Source organism: Ranitomeya imitator, chromosome 2 (assembly GCF_032444005.1).
Source record: "Ranitomeya imitator isolate aRanImi1 chromosome 2, aRanImi1.pri, whole genome shotgun sequence".
Classification (NCBI taxonomy): Eukaryota; Metazoa; Chordata; class Amphibia; order Anura; family Dendrobatidae; genus Ranitomeya; species Ranitomeya imitator.
Window position 1 is genome coordinate 288,776,724 of NC_091283.1, and position 15,357 is coordinate 288,792,080.

The following is a 15,357-nucleotide window of genomic DNA, read 5'->3' on the forward strand; positions in this document are numbered from 1 at the left end:
TCCAAGTCGCTGATTGGTTGCAGCCAAACAGCCACGACCAATCAGCAATATACTACGTGGCTGGGCAATATACTACATGGGATGTGCAATATACTACGTGGACATGAATATTCTAGAATACTCGATGCGTTAGAACCAGGCCACCATCTAGTATGTTATAACACCTTTCACCAGATAACATCTACAGTGACCTCACAATGAATGTACAGCAGTGAGCATTGGAGACAATGCAACAGATGAATTATAGCAACGATTCAGCAGGCAGTGTTGTTATATACCATTCAAAATTGTTGCAGGATGACCACCTCATACACTCCATACACACATGGCTCCGTTCCATATACCTCGTACACACATGGCTCCGCTCCATACCCAAGGGGCTCTGCTCCATACACCTGACTCTGCTCCGTATACACACGACTCCGCTCAATACACCTCATAAGCACAGGGCTCTCCTCCGTAACCTTGTACACACCGGCTCCTCTCCGTACAACTCGTACACACGCAACTCTACTCCGTACACCTCGTACACACATGGCTCCGCTCCGTAACCTTGTACACACGCAACTCTACTCCGTACACCTCGTACACACATGGCTCCGCTCCGTAACCTTGTACACACGCAACTCTACTCAGTACACCTTGTGCACACACGGCTCCGCTCAGCACACCTCGTACATACATGGCTCCATTCCATACACCTCGTACACACATAGCTCTGCTCCGTACACCTCATACACATGCGACTCTGCTCTGTACACCTCGTAAACTCTGTAAACCCCTCCTGACCCCACACATAAACTTCTCCTCATCCAGCACCATGACAACCAGCACTGCATACACTTAGGCCCCTGATCATGTGACCCTGACTCCTCCCCTCCTGTGACCTCATCACAGGTCCTGTACGCACAGAGCAGCCATATAGGTGGAGTGCGGCTCTGCGGGTGGAGGTCGGTGCTGGAGGCTCCATTATTCTCATCATTGTGAACAGTGAGGTAACAGCTGTGGACAGAATGCGGCTTCGCTGGTTCCACATTAGACCCAGTCAGACACCTGCAGAAGCCCAGAGACGTTCTCCCACAATGCGATGATTTCTCTCCAAGCTCCAGCAAATAATGTAGATACTAGTGATAAGTGAGCCGCTCTCCACTACTCGATCGAGTATCGCGGGTGCTCTAGTCCCCGACCCGCATGTTTTACTGCTGTTAGACAGCTAATAAACATGCGGCCATTGCCTCTGTACGGCTGCCGTCACACTCAGCGTATGAAAATACGGTCCATTTTTTTACGGCCGTAATGCACAGTAATTGTCCCAAAACACTGTTCCGTATTCAATGCGAGGATGCGATTTTTACGCACAAATTTTTTCGTCTGTCATCCGTATGGCTTCCGTACGGCGTTTTTTTTTTTTTTTCCTCGCAGGCTTGCAAAATCGACATATCATGGATCCATCGGCTCAAATATTATTAACCCTCCGTCAGGGGCAATATGTTTCATAACCAGTTTAGGGGCATTGCGCCTGTCCGGCACAGGCTAGAAAATTGGCTATATTTTCCTTTTTTTTAAAATTTAAGTGCTCTAAAAGTGATCAGTTACCTTAATAGGAATGTAATAAATGAGAATACACATAATCAGGTGTAAAAAAAAAAAGTTTAATATCCAGAAAAGTAATATGTTTCTATGTCTTGAGCATCCTCCTCACTCTCTCCATCTTGATCTGTATCAGACACATCTGGACATTCTTCCACATCATCTTCTGAATCAATGTCACTTTCTTCCCCTAAAGGTACTGTCACACTAGACGATATCGCTAGCGATCCGTGACGTTGCAGCGTCCTCGCTAGCGATATCGTCCAGTGTGACAGGCAGCAGCGATCAGGCCCCTGCTGGGAGATCGCTGGTCGGGGAAGAAAGTCCAGAACTTTATTTGGTCGCTGGACTCCCCGTAGACATCGCTGAATTGGCGTGTGTGACACCGATTCAGCGATGTCTTTGCTGGTAACCAGGGTAAACATCGGGTAACTAAGCGCAGGGCCGCGCTTAGTAACCCGATGTTTACCCTGGTTACCATCCTAAAAGTAAAAAAACAAACACTACATACTTACCTACAGCCGTCTGTCCTCCAGCGCTGTGCTCTGCACTCCTCCTGTACTGGCTGTGAGCGTCGGTCAGCCGGAAAGCAGAGCGTTGACGTCACCGCTCTGCTTTCTGGCCGCTGTGCTCACAGCCAGAGCAGAGAAGCAGAGCGCCGAGGACAGACAGCGGTAGGTAAGTATGTAGCGTTTGTTTTTTTACTTTTTAGGATGGTAACTAGGGTAAACATCGGGTTACTAAGCGCGGCCCTGCGCTTAGTTACCCGATGTTTACCCTGGTTACCGGGGACCTCGGGATCGTTGGTCGCTGGAGAGCTGTCTGTGTGACAGCTCTCCAGCGACCAAACAGCGACGCTGCAGCGATCCGGATCGTTGTCGGTATCGCTGCAGCGTCGCTATGTGTGACGGTACCTTAAATCTTCTAGCTGTAAGGGGTCTGTCTCATCATTAAGCAGTAAATTTTGCACTTGCTCAACATGAAGGGCATTGGACAAGTCAAATATTCTCCTCGCCATTTCATAAGAAAAGCAGAAGCAAGAGAGAGAATATGTGTTAGGGTGCAATGTGCCTGAGAAGGACTCTTATTTCTAACAAAACCTTCTATGACAAATCCACAAATTTAGCACTAGCTATTCATAAAACAAGCTAAAAAAACAATTGGGATGAATAAACACAGCAAATTCTAATCGTCAAAGGTGTGACGCATTCAGGGGCAATGAGCCTGAGAAGCCAAAACACTGATATCTGATCTCCTGCAGCTCTGCAGCACAAGAGGCTTCTCAGGTTTCACACAGCCTTTAGGCTATGTGCACACGTTCAGGAATTCATGCAGAAAATTCCTGTGAAAATCTGGACATTTCTGGCAGATTTCCGCATGAAATCAGCATGCGTTTTTTTTTTGCGCAGTTTTGACGCGGTTTTTGCGCGTTTTTTTCCGGACATTTCCCAATGCAGTGGGAAAACCGCAAAAAAAATGCAAAATTAATGAGCAAGTTCATTATTTTTCCGCAATGCGTTTTTCATGCGGAAAAACGCACATCATGTGCACAGAAATTGCGGATTTCATTAAAAATTATAGGATGCTTAATGTATGCAGATTATTTGCGGTTTTATAGCGTTTTTATAGCGCAAAAACGCTAAAAAACCGCAAATAATCTGCAATGTGTGCACATAGCCTTAAAGTTATGAAGGTACTGGGAGGATGGTGTTTCCCAGACAAACCACTGAAAATAGAGAAATGAAACTAAGTGAGCTGCGCCTGTCAGATCAGTTGCCCCTGACGGAGGGTTAAAAACATATATACAGTCTCTCTCTCTCTCTCTCTCTATCTATCTATCTATCTATCTATATATATAATGATGATGACCCGATTCTAACGCATCGGTTATTCTAGAATATGTATGCGTAGTGTACTGCGCAGCCCACGCAGTACATTGCGCAGCCCACACAGTACACGTTGTATATTGCGCAGCCCACGTTGTATATTGCCCAGCCCACGTAGTATATTGCGCAGCCCACGTAGTATATTGCCCAGCCCACGTTGTATATTGCGCAGCCTACGTTGTATATTGCACAGCCCACGCAGTCTATAGCAATGTAGGCACTATATCCCTGTTAAAAAAAGAATTAAAATAAAAAATAGTTATATACTCACTCTCCGTTGGCCCACCCGGATCGAAGCGGTTACCGACGCTCCTCGTGCGCTTCGGTCTGAAGAGTGCATTGCAGTCTCGCGAGATTATGACGTAGCGGTCTTGTGAGACCCCTACGTCATCATCTTGTGAGACCGCAATGCATGGAGCGGTCACCGGGGCGTCGCGAGGAGCATCAGTAACAGCTTCGATCCGGGGGCCACCGAAGGGTGAGTATATAACTATTTTTATTTTTTTTAAATTATTTTTAACATTAGATCTTTTTACTATTCATGCTGCATAGGCAGCATGAATAGTAAAAAGTTGGTCACAATGGGTTAATAGCAGCGTTACCCGAGTGCTTTATACCGCGGTCAACGCTGCCATTAACCCTGTGTGAGCGCTGACATCTTACAGATGTGCCTTTTCTGGGGTGGCTGGGGGCAGATGTTTTTAGCCAGGGGGGCCAATAACCATGGTCCCTCTCTAGGCTATTAATATCTACTCTTTAATTTAATAGCTTAGAGACCCCAAATTTTACACACAGACACTTATTACATTAGTAAAGAGGAATATGTAATAAAAGAAGGGATATGAGATGGTTTATTGTATGTAAACCATGTCTCATATCCTGTCGGGTTTGTGAAGGAGATAGGAAAAGCTGGCAATTGAATTACTGGCTTTTCTGCTATCTACCGCTGATTTATTCTACCTATTCTATTCTGTCAGTGTGATTTCACTGTATACCGCACTGAATTGCCGGCTCTTCTAGAGAACACCGCTGCGTATTTCTCACAAGTCACACTGCTGGTCCGTGTGTAATCCGTATTTTTCTCACCCCCATAGACTTTCATTGGCTTTTTTTTGCGCAATACGGTGACAAACGCAGCATGCTGCGATTTTCTTTTTTTTTTTTCCAAACTGTTTTTATTAAACATTTTCAATTAAACATTTTCAACATTAGTATATTAACATGCAAACATAGGTACAAGGAATTACCTCCCTCTTTCCGGTATTACAGAAGCCCATTATTAAAGACGGTAACTATTTTAGCGTTCCAATTTGCAAATTAAGGCAAAGTACCTCTCAATCAAGATAAACATAAGGCTAAAAACATAGAATTCAACATGGAAATACAATACGAGTGGACTACCACTCTGTAACTAGATAACCCCAAATGATGAGAGAGGGGAAGTTATAGCTAGAGAAAAAATGAAAAACAAAAAAGAGGGGGGAGGGGTCAACAAACAGACTAGGGAAAGTCGAAGGGAGGGAAGGGGGGGGGGGGTGGGACACACGGCTCCGCACTTCGCCCAATGTGTTATTTAGGAGACAACTCCGCTCACAAGGGTGTTCGGCCCGCTACCGCCTGTTCCAGAAACCATGTAGTTGTACAGAAGCATTGTTTGAGCCTCTGTTGTATATGCGTTGGAAGGATGGGTATAAGTGGCTGCCATAGTTCAAAAAAATTTTGGGTTTTTAGTTCCTACTGAAGGGATGCTTCCACCCAATCCATCCTAAATAGGAAGGAGAGTTTGTCCAGGAAGATCCTCAGGGTGGGCACATTAGGTGCCAGCCAGGTTTGTAAAATCGTTTTCCGGGCCGAGGCCGAAATCATGTACAAGAATTTTCTACCATGAGTGGGGATCACAGCCCCTTCATTAGTAATGTACCCGAAAAGAGCCCAGGCTGGGGTGAGAGCTACTCTATATGGTGTATGCGTATGAGTAAATACAAGTATGCGTTGCCAAAATTGTTGGATTTGTGAGCAAGCCCATAAACAGTGGAACATGTCTGCCTCGGCCTCTCCACACCTGGAACAGATCGGACTCGGTATATTACCCATAAGAAAGTTGCGCCTTGGCGAGATATAGGATCTATGCATAATTTTCAACGCCATTTCCCAATAAGATATAAACGGTGTAAATTTAAGCGTGTTCCTCAACATTTGTAAAATCAGAGTAGGTGTCAATGACGGGTCACGGAGCTGCCACTTCATTATTCCTGTGGAATGTTCTTCCCTCTTGGTCTCAGTTCTTAGGAATGTATAGTAGTTTGACACAAGCCGTTTCGTCAGCTTGCATGTGGTAAGTTTGGTTATCAGCTTATCCTGCCAGTCATTATCACTGAAGCCACAAGCAACACTCGTCACATAGCTCTGTAGTTGCATGAAGTGGAAAGGGTGTGTATTTGCTGCTGCGATTTTCTACGGCCGTACAAGACCGTATAATACGGATCAGTAGAATACGGCAGATAGGAGCTGGGCCATAGAGAATCATTGGGCCGTGTGCAATGCGTATTTTTTGGGCGTATTTTCTGCGCTCATACGTCCGTAAAACTCGCTAGTGTGACACCGGCCTAATGTTGTAACCATATGTACTACTGCATTACTGTGATTGGCCGACCACATCACGTTATCTGGTTTATAGAAGACCCGGTGACATGATGCTTTGCACATCATCCTCAGGAAGCAGTTATACGAGGGAGAGCTTAGATTAATATTCGCCACCCCTAAATATTATATAGTTGCACCCTTTTGTCACTTTCATGTGGCACTATAGAGTGTACTAGCTGAAGAGCCCAGCGTTGCCTGGGCATAGTAAATATCTGTGGTTAGTTATAGCACCTCACTTCTCTTATTTTCTCATCACGCCTCTCATTTTCCCCCTCACTCCTCTTATTTTCCCCCTCACTCCTCTCATTCTCCCCTAACACTTGTCTTTTCGACCTCACATCTGTCATTTTCTGATCACTCCACTATTTTCCCTCACTCCTCTCATTTTGCACTCACACCTTTTCATTTTCACCTCACACCTCTCATTTTCACCTCAGTATATACATGTTTGTAATCTCCCTTATATATAGTATATACCTGTATGTCATCTCCCCTGTATATAGTATATACCTGCTGTGTGTCATCTCCCCTGTATATAGTATTTACCTGTATGTCGTCTCCTCCTATATATAGTATATACCTGTATGTCATCTCCTTCTATATATAGTATATACCTGTATGTCATCTCCTCCTGTATATAGTATATACCTGTGTGTCATCTCCTGTATATAGTATATACCTGTATGTCATCTTCTATATATAGCATATACCTGTATGTCATCTCTTCCTGAATATAGTATATACCTGTAGGTCATCTGCTCCTGTATATAGTATATACCTGTATGTCATCTCCTCCTGTATATAGTATGTACCTGTATGTCATCTCCTCCTCTATATAGTATATACCTGTGTGTCATCTCTCCTGTATATAGTATATATCTGTGTCATATCCCCTGTATATAGTATATACCTGTGTGTCATCTCCTCCTGTATTAGACCTCGTTCACACGTTATTTGCTCAGTATTTTTACCTCAGTATTTGTAAGCTAAATTGGCAGCCTGATAAATCCCCAGCCAACAGGAAGCCCTCCACCTGGCAGTATATATTAGCTCACACATACACATAATAGACAGGTCATGTGACTGACAGCTGCCGTATTTCCTATATGGTACATTTGTTGCTCTTTTAGTTTGTCTGCTATTAATCAGATTTTTATTTTTGAAGGATAATACCAGACTTGTGTGTGTTTTAGGGCGAGTTTCGTTTGTCAAGTTGTGTGTGTTGAGTTGCGTGTGGCGACATGCATGTAGCGACTTTTGTGAGGTGAGTTTTGTGTGGCAACATGCGTGTAGCAACTTTTTGTGAGTCAAGTTGCATGTGACAGGTTAGTGTAGCAAGTTGTGTGCAGCAAGTTTTGCGCATGGCAAGTTTTGCGCGTGGTGAGTTTTATGTGTGGTGCCTTTTGAGTATGTGCAAGTTTTGTGTGAGGCAACTTTTGCATGTGTTGCAACTTTTGTGCATGTGGCAATTTTTCCGCGTGTGCAAGTTTTGCGTGTGGCGAGTTTTCCATGAGGTGAGTTTTGCACTTGTGGCAAGTTTTGCGTGAGCCTAGTTTTTGCATGTGGCGAGTTTTGCGCGTGGCGAGTTTAGAGCGGCGACTTTTGTGTTTCGACTTTTATGTGGCGAGGTTGGTGTATGTGTGGTGAAATGTGTGCTGAGGGTAAAATGTGTTCAAGCACGTGGTAGTGTGTGGCGCATTTTGTGGGTGTGTTCATATCCCCGTGTGTGGTGAGTATCCCATGTCGGGGCTCCACCTTAGCAACTGTACGGTATATACTCTTTGGCGCCATCGCTCTCATTCTTTAAGTCCCCCTTGTTCACATCTGGCAGCTGTCAATTTGCCTCCAACACTTTTCCTTTCACTTTTCCCCATTATGTAGATAGGGGCAAAAATTGTTTGGTGAATTGGAAAGCGTGGGGTTAAAATTTCGCCTCACAACATAGCCTATGATGCTCTCAGGGTCCAGACGTGTGACTGTGCAAAATTTTGTGGCTGTAGCTGCGACGGTGCAGATGCCAATCCCAGATATACATACATACATACACACACACACACACATACATACACACACACACACACACACACACATTCAGCTTTATATATTAGATTTAATTTTTTTTAAAAAACCTATTAAATAATTTAAAAAACTGACGTGGGATCACCCCTATTTTTGATAACCGGCCAAGGTAAAGCAGGCAGCTGGGAGCTGATATTATCGTGCTGAGAAAGTCCATGGCTATTGGTCCATTCCCAGCCTATAAATACCAGCCTGCAACAGTCCCAAAATTGACGCATCACATTAAATCTGCCAACTCTGGCGCTTTGCCTGGTTCTTGCCCTGGGGTAATATTTTTGCGGGTTTATGTCAGCTGTGTATTGTCAGCTGGCATCAATCCCAGGGGTTAGTAATGCAGAGACATCTATCAGGCATCCCCAGTGCTAACCCAGAAAGCTAAAAAAAAACACAAAGCACACTCCCTTTTTCATGTATTTATTAATTTTAAAAAAGTCATGCTGGTCTGCAGGGCCGGCTCCAGGTTTTTGAGGGCCCCGGGCGAAAGAGTCTCAGTGGGCCCCCCCCTTTAACACATACCCGATTTATGATGCACAGATACGGCAGAGAAATGTAAAGTACAATGCCAGATTTCACTTCTTACATGAGTGACAGCTGTTGTAAATTCTGCAGTGTATATATACAGGACAGGAGGAGTGGTACTGTGCAGTGTATATATACAGGAGGAAAGGTGCTGTGCAGTGTATATATACAGGAGAGGTGCTGTGCAATGTATACATACAGGAGGAAAGGTGCTGTGCAGTGTATATATACAGGGGGAAAGGTGCTGTGCAGTGTATATATACAGGAGAGGTGCTGTGCAGTGTCGTGAGCAGGGCGTTGTTATATCAGAAAATCTTTTCTGTTTTGAGTTTTTCTATGAAACAAAGACTTTTCTACATAAACAACGTTGTTTGGTTTTGTGGCCCTAACAGATCTGTGCCATAAAGTAACATCGCTCGGGCATTAATGAGGGACCTGATGCTGAATCCTTTCCACAAACCCTAATGACCCAATTAGTGCCTCGTCATTAGAAGCTCATTAAACGCCTCCCTGTCCCGAGCAGTCATGTACAGTATGGGGGGATCCTGCAGCCCACCCGTGACTGCTCCATACCATACACTGCCCTCTGTCGCTCTCACTATTATCCTGTGCATTTCTCCTTCATCGTTACCCCATGTTACACTTGTCACCCCCCACTACAGAGTAGCAGGGCAGCCAATGTCACCCCCTCCCGGACCCTAATGGCAGGAAATGTCTGCTCCTCTATTGGGTTGGAACCTGATTTAATCAAGGAATAATGTGGATTTGTTGCCGGTGGCTGCAGGGGAAGGGTTAAGTGATGCCATGTCCTTGGTGGGAGCAGTGGCAGCTGCTGGGACCTGGACAGAGACAACCAATGTTGCTGTGACTGCACAGTGTGATGTGGAGGAGAGAAGCTGAGACTCCGAAGCAGAAATCACCCACATGCCAGCACTGGGCAGAGTCCCTCCAGTCACCAGCCTGGGGCCACGGGGCCCCAACGTACAGCCCACATGGCAGCAGCTCCCCTTCCTCCTGGCATCTGGTTAACCCCATTTATGCGGGTCAGATTGTTATATTTAAGGTTTAGCAATAACCTTCATACAGATGGGAAGGGGTTAAGCTTCTTCCTACCCCACTGGTGCAGGTTTGGTGCAGCATGCATGTATTCTGGGGTTCTGGGAGAGCTGGGCGGCTGCAGGCTGCACCCCACCAGCTGCTCCTCCAGACATCACCCACATTTTTAGGCAGCAGAGACAGACAGCAGCAGACTGAGCCACAGGACCAACTGCAATTATTGCTGGATACCTTTGCACTCTGGTAGGACTAGCTCCTCCGCAATCTTCCTGATAAGTTCAGCTCAGCAGCACAGTCTGCAGCCAGCCAGGGGCCAGAGCAGAGAACTGCTCTCTCCGCCCACAAACAGTCACGCTGGCTGCCTTCTGTTAACCCCTATGTGTGCCTGCCTGGCTGCACTGACTGAGTGAGAAGATGCTTGTGTCAGAGCTGGCACATAGGGGTTTAGAGAACGCAGCCAGCAGTGACTTTGTGGGGGGAGAAAGCATGTTATCTCCTGCTCTGCTCTCCCAGCTGCTAGTGGGCCCCCCTTTCTTCCCAAGGCCCCGGCATTTGCCCGCTGTGCCGGGTGCTGACGCCGGCCCTGCTGGTCTGAAGTAGTACACAAATCTCAACCTGGAAGACATAAAAAGAGAGAAAATAATAAAGACAAGAGACAGTCCATCATTTACCAATTTATTATCTCCACAGCTCCGACGTAGTTCATGGTGTTCCCATGGCGTCCACCGATTCTGTAGTACGACATGTGGAGCCTGAGATAGAAGTTACATAGGTCACTCCTGGTCGAGAGAGCGCTGATTTCAGCAACATTAAGCTACTTTCACACTAGCGTCGTGTGACGGACGTCGCAATGCGTCGTTTTGGAGAAAAAAAGGCATCCTGCAAAGTTGCCCGCAGGATGCGTTTTTTCTCCATAGACTTTCTTTAGCGACGCATTGCGACGTATCGCCACACTTGCGACGGATGCGTCGTGTTTTGGCACACTGTCGGCACAAAAAAACTTACATGTAACTTTTTTTGTGCGTCGAGTCCGCCATTTCCGACCGCGCATGCGCTGCCGGAACTCCACCCCCTCCTCCCCGGACCTTACAATGGGGCAGCGGATGCGTTGTAAAACTGCATCCGCTGCCCCCGTTGTTCATTTTTTCTCAGTTTGCGTCGGTACGTCGGGCCGACACATGGCAACAGCCCCGTAGCGACGCTAGTGTGAAAGTAGCCTTACTGAAGTCCTCTCCGCTCTCACATGTCTCGCGGAGCGCAGCTGTCGGTACAAGCAGCGTTTCATGGGGACATCAGGGAAAGGGAGTTGTGGTGTGAACACACATGTTGCAATGCTTCAGGGTCGGACACCTTTTTAGCATGTCATATCCCTTGGATGTTTCTTATATCATGATTGTCACATGACAACAAGATCTTGAATGTCAGAACCAATACACATACGTGACATAAAGATAATAAATTACACAAGAAACATTAAAAAAAAGGAAAGAAACAAACACCGCACGTCCATAGAGTGACAGGATTATTACCTATTAATACAAGAAATATATTGCACAGGGGATATCGAAGCCAATTCCCACAAGAAGAATCCTGGAAACACAGAATTAGAAATGATTTTTTCTCCACAGTTTCTATAGGACTTGATACATTCCAGATAGGCCATACTGGGCCCCTGGCTATAAAGGAAAGCCGACATGACGGGGATAAGGCTGGAATAAAGTGAGCCGGGCAGTTATTGTTAAGTTTGAGATTAATAGGAATAGCAGAGGTGGAGTTGGGGTCAGAACAAGGAAGAGATGAGGTCAGAGGTGTGGAGGGGTGAGTAGTATAAGAGGGTCACCCATATCCCTTGGGGCAACCATTTTAGGTACCCCTTACCAGAGTGTAGAAAGCTCCCACCCTCCCTATTTGTATACTATGTTTTCATGGATGTGGTTTTATTTGTCAGGTTTTTTTTCATAGAGATGGGAATACTGAAAGTTTACATTTGTTGGCAATGCAAGGAGTTCCTCGAAATTGGTAAAGTTGGTTAATGGAGGATCGGTGGGGGGATCTCAAGAGCCTCTGGACTCCGCCTGGGTGGATTTAACTCGACAAGTGTCTAAGTAATCCCGGGGAAGGGATGCCTGTGGTTAGTGGTTTCGGACATTGGCCAGGTTAGTTAATAGGTGCCTCTGAGCTGGTATAAGGTGGGCTTATTAAACCTGATGTTTATAGTTTTTGGGGCTGCGAGAACAGCCCCTTCTGGGAGGTTGTTCTTTTAAACTGTTTTATAATAAATGTTAAAAAATGCTGCTGTGGCCAATCAATCCAATATAAGTGTGGTGTGATTATTTGGTAGTTTATAAGGTAAGAAAAAAAGTGGGGAGGGGGAGTAGGAGAAAGGAGCTTGTGCTGCTCAGTTTATTCTGATAGACTTTCAGTCATACATGGACATTTATGTAGTGCTAAAATGCCTGGTTCTATCATTTGTTGTATTTGTTATACTTTGCTGCCATCTACTGGCCATTGCTATATCACACTGTAATATTTGTTATGGCATTTTTCCCACAACACCTTTCTGTCTTTAGCTCCTCCTATCTTTTTCCTTCTCTTCCTGTTTTGTGCTCCGTGCCATCTTGGAATACACATGTGCTGCAGACCTGGAGAAGGATTCTCTTGTTACCTCTAACCTGAAGCTTATATTCTCTCTATCTGGTTATTCTGTAACAGCTCTAACCTACAGTCCTCACTCTCACCAAGGTACTGTAAATAAACCTGTTGAATGTATCACTGCATCATCCTTCCGGATCACCACGCGCGACTGATAGAGACTGGTGGCACAGGTTGGCGAGTAACGCTACCTGCCATTGTTTATATAGCGATTTGTGATCACATCCCTCAGACACATCTCATCCACGTATATCGGTGGCAGAATAGTAACAAGAGACCTAAGTCTACAGTGTCTGCGTGCATATGCATTGTCTGCTAGCAAGTCTTAACCGTCCGCCATCTTAGCTAAAACATGTCCACAAAGGGCACCGTGGACCCATCTGCAAGTGAAGCACATCAGGATCCCGACACCATAAATGCTGCAGGAGCAGAGTCCACACTTACTGGAGAGCAGGACGTACGACCCAAACGTGTAACCAAGCCGACACAAAAGGCCAGAGAGAACTTTGAGACTACTAGAGACGAGTTCCATGATAACCTAGAACATTTCTGGGGCAGAGTTGATCACTATTTAGCAGCTCTTCCACGTTATCACAGTGACGCTGCAGGTTTAACCGCCACATTGAAGAGTTTATCTGCCGCCTATGATCGCTACCAGAGACTGTCTGCAAAGTACATCACATTTTTGAGTAACTGTGACATGGAAGATGCCCCAGCAGAAGTAACTGAAAGGGAAACTCTTCTCCAAGAAAAGACCTCATTAGTACGAGATGCCCAGGATAAAGCAGAACTCCGCATTGCTCACCTCCAAGAGGTTAGGTCACATCGCACAACATCGACCAAAATCACAGCTCGGTCTTCCAGATCATCTCACTCCAGGAAGTCAACATTGTCCGACAAGCTACTGGAGATCCATGCAGCTGCAGAGGAAGCTAGAGTAAAAAGCTCCTTTGCTAAAAGGGAGGCTGAAGTGGAAGTGGAAGCTCAAAGAAACAAAGTGGAAGCTCAAAGAAATGAGATGGAAGCTCAAAGGAAAGTAAAAATACTCCAAGTAGAAAGGGAAGAAGCAACAGCCCTTGCTAAATTGAAGGTCCTTGAACAAGCACTGGGACAAGATGATAATCCGGACTGTCTTATTCCAGAAGAAATGGAAGACGCAGCTGATCGCACTTCAGACTACGTGCTAAGACATCTAACATCTGCACCAGCACCACCTCCAGTTTCTAACACGGATGCGCCCGCAAGTCAAGAAATGTCGCCACCTACTGCTGACAAGGTAACTTCCAGCACTAACTCACAATTTAGGCAACAGCCAGCGGACCCTATAGAGACTAAACCGCAGTTTAACCCTTATGCCGCATCATTTCGTCCTGATTTGTCGCAGTCATATAAGCCAGAGAACTTACATTCCCTACGGATACCATAAGTTCATCCTGCAACAATGACCGGGAGATCGGACATGTGTGACTTTGCCAGATACATGATTCGCCGGGAGTTAATAAACATTAGTCTCTCAAAGTTTGATGATCGTGCTGAGAATTATCGAGCCTGGAAATCCACCTTTCAAGCAGTGATCCAAGACCTTAATCTCACCGTCAAGGAACAACTGGATTTGCTTGTTAACTGGTTAGGCCCTGAATAAGCAGAGCGCATAAAGACAATAAGGGCAGTTCGTGTGGACTATTCAGATGCAGGTCTTATTGCAGCCTGGGAGAGACTGGAACAAACCTATGGCAGCTCAGAAGCTATAGTAACATAGTTAACATAGTTAGTAAGGCCGAAAAAAGACATTTGTCCATCCAGTTCAGCCTATATTCCATCATAATAAATCCCCAGATCTACGTCCTTCTACAGAACCTAATAATTGTATGATACAATATTGTTCTGCTCCAGGAAGACATCCAGGCCTCTCTTGAACCCCTCGACTGAGTTCGCCATCACCACCTCCTCAGGCAAGCAATTCCAGATTCTCACTGCCCTAACAGTAAAGAATCCTCTTCTATGTTGGTGGAAAAACCTTCTCTCCTCCAGACGCAAAGAATGCCCCCTTGTGCCCGTCACCTTCCTTGGTATAAACAGATCCTCAGCGAGATATTTGTATTGTCCCCTTATATACTTATACATGGTTATTAGATCGCCCCTCAGTCGTCTTTTTTCTAGACTAAATAATCCTAATTTCGCTAATCTATCTGGGTATTGTAGTTCTCCCATCCCCTTTATTAATTTTGTTGCCCTCCTTTGTACTCTCTCTAGTTCCATTATATCCTTCCTGAGCACCGGTGCCCAAAACTGGACACAGTACTCCATGTGCGGTCTAACTAGGGATTTGTACAGAGGCAGTATAATGCTCTCATCATGTGCATCCAGACCTCTTTTAATGCACCCCATGATCCTGTTTGCCTTGGCAGCTGCTGCCTGGCACTGGCTGCTCCAGGTAAGTTTATCATTAACTAGGATCCCCAAGTCCTTCTCCCTGTCAGATTTACCCAGTGGTTTCCCGTTCAGTGTGTAATGGTGATATTGATTCCCTCTTCCCATGTGTATAACCTTACATTTATCATTGTTAAACCTCATCTGCCACCTTTCAGCCCAAGTTTCCAACTTATCCAGATCCATCTGTAGCAGAATACTATCTTCTCTTGTATTAACTGCTTTACGTAGTTTTGTATCATCTGCAAATATCGATATTTTACTGTGTAAACCTTCTACTAGATTATTAATGAATATGTTGAAGAGAACAGGTCCCAATACTGACCCCTGCGGTACCCCACTGGTCACAGCGAGCCAGTTAGAGACTATACCATTTATAACCACCCTCTGCTTTCTATCACTAAGCCAGTTACTAACCCATTTACACACATTTTCCCCCAGACCAAGCATTCTCATTTTGTGTACCAACCTCTTGTGCGGCACGATATCAAACGCTTTGGAA

At 45.4% G+C, this 15,357-nt stretch overlaps 1 protein-coding gene across 1 annotated transcript in view; it reads left to right on the plus strand.

Moving 5' to 3' along the window:
• Positions 1-890: 890 nt before the first annotated feature.
• The window catches only part of LOC138663221 (gastrula zinc finger protein XlCGF57.1-like), a 65,111-nt gene continuing 50,644 nt past the window's right edge, over positions 891-15,357 (plus strand). The window contains exon 1 of the mRNA XM_069749382.1: positions 891-995. The gene's annotated coding sequence lies outside the window, so the exon portion shown is untranslated. The remainder of the gene's footprint in view (positions 996-15,357) is intronic.